General features: G+C 31.6%; 1 long non-coding RNA gene across 1 annotated transcript; it reads left to right on the top strand.

The window, feature by feature from the left end:
- Positions 1-339: 339 nt before the first annotated feature.
- LOC114074840 lies at positions 340-2,081 on the top strand. The gene is made up of 2 exons (XR_003575146.1): positions 340-509; positions 1,910-2,081. It is a non-coding gene; the product is annotated as an uncharacterized LOC114074840 (long non-coding RNA).
- The last annotated feature ends 297 nt before the right edge of the window (positions 2,082-2,378 follow it).

Genomic DNA, 2,378 nt, shown 5'->3' with positions numbered 1-2,378 from the left:
AACAATTTCTTATTCTTTCTTTGAAATCTTTTAATTTTTACCATAATATATTCTAATTTTTTTTTAATTCTAGTCAATCTAATAGTAACCTCCTTTCATCTCAATCCTAGTCTTTTCAACTCCAATCCTATTTCAATCATAGCCTTTCAATCCGATTAAATTGTAGCCTCTTTAAACCCAATTTTGGACCCCACCCTCTTATTTTTAATCTCATCCATCCACTCTAATCCATCTAACATGAAAATTAATCCCAGCCCTAGATCTTATCCTTATCGAACGGCTAAGGATAAATCCCCCTTTCTTCCTTTTTAATCTACCAAAAGCCCTGTAACCCAACATTATTCACTCTTCCTCTTACTCTCTCCAACAGCAGCCACCAGAGAGATCCAAGGCGGCAACATTCTACAACAACTCTAGTTAAAGTCAGAAACTCCGGCGAGGATGAAGAAAAGCAACAAAAGCTTGTCGATAGATATCCTAATTCAGAACTGAAAGTGATACTTTAATACGTACTGATCTTCACTTATCAGTCCCAGCTCCGATTTTGTTTATTTTAAAACTCAAATCTTTGTGTTTGCTATTAAACATAACGTGTGCATGTTAGTCCGTTTATTGTTTCATCCTTAGTATTTCAAGATCACAATTTATGGAGCTGCTGATTTTTGTGGAATCTATGTTCTTCATTTTGCTTAAATTTTGGTATGCATGATTGATTTCTAAACTGTAGTTGGATGCATGCCAGTGTTTGATATATGAAAAATCTATGCCTTCATTGCAATGTTCTTCTTTGATGATCTATCCTAATTTATTGCAAATGTTTCTTTGGTTATTATAATTCTAATGTGCTTGTTATTCAATAGGCTCTAAAAAATTATTTTGGACTGTTATATTCATTTTTCAACTGCTTAACCTCTCGATGGAATAGAAACATTTGTATAGTTATGCTCGGGTTTATACGGTAAGCAAATTGAATTGATTGTGATAAGAAGTAATATTAATTCCCTTGTCTTGCTGATTGATTGAGTGAATTCATTTTAGTTGTATGATTTTATTAGTTTATGGTAATTGCTGATATGATGATATTCCTTGTTTTGTCTCGTATATTAATCATCTCTTTCGCCTTTGTGTTGTATTATAAATTGATTTTTTTACCTTAATTAAATTAAATTGGTAAGACGTTGGTTTGTTTATTTTGGTAAAATCTTTTGTGTTTGGTAAATTACATGGCTGATTTTGTACACCGCTTATTGAGAAAATATTAAATTGTCCAAAAATTAATCCGTTCCTTAAATTTTATCAATTTATGTGACTATCCTTAATGTCCTTGACATAATTAGAACTTAAACGAATCTTACTTGTTTATTTATGGAAAAAATTTTACTTATGTGGAAATTTGTTTATTGATTGCATGCTCTTTACTTAAGAAAATATTTTTAATTGATCTCCAAAATATTTCCTTCCTTTATTTGTGCCCTCTTTTTTACTATATAATCAGACTACTCACGGTTAAACACGGACACATTCACACATTCTAACAATTAGAAAAAACACTCTCTATTCTCTAAAAGAAAAGAAAATGTGTACTGGAACTTTGGATCATTCTTTGTGGTATTTTTGTGTTGCTGTTTCGGTGAATATCTCCTTAAAACACTTTATTGCTTATAATTATTTCTCCTTGATTGGTTAGTAATTACTTCATAATTTGAATTTCGTCTTGTGTCATCTACTATGTATTTTTGAAAACGAATCAAAAAGGAAGCATCAAGGTTAGTTTTCTTATCCCTTGTTTCTTAATGTGTGATCTTATATGCTCTATAACTTGTTTGAAATTTGTGTGTTTGCTGTGAGTACCTTTTGTGTTTCTATTTGTGTAGTTATTATTATCCCGTGATCTTGCCTTTGGTGGCAGGGTTGAACATAGAGTTCAAGACATGAAGAATTTCCATGGAAGGAAATAGACGATTTGATTTTAATTGATTTACGTTATTTAATCTCTATTATTTTTTTTATAATAATTTGTAAATTCCAACGCTATGTATGTGATATATATTTGGGGATCGTCTAAATAGGGGAGGAGAATACGTGTTGACTGCTTCTTTAGCTTTATTTTATTATGTGTGTTTGTTATTGATAATATGCCTAAATGCGAGCATATCGGAATCTCCTCAACAATTTGCCTAAAATAAACCCTTTTGCCTTTGTTGCGATAAATGTAAGCATGATAATTGTAACTGAGGGGCAATCGATCACAACTGAGCATCCCAAATGTCTTATTATAAGTCGGACGAGTCTAAAGTTTCATATAGGTCGACGAGCCTAATGTTGTATTGTAAGGCAGACTAGTCTAATATCATTTGTAAGGCGGACAAGCCTAACTA

The sequence above is a fragment of the Solanum pennellii genome, chromosome 11 (genome assembly GCF_001406875.1).
Source record: "Solanum pennellii chromosome 11, SPENNV200".
In the NCBI taxonomy this organism is placed as follows: Eukaryota; Viridiplantae; Streptophyta; class Magnoliopsida; order Solanales; family Solanaceae; genus Solanum; species Solanum pennellii.
This window is presented reverse-complemented; position numbering and strand designations above follow the sequence as displayed.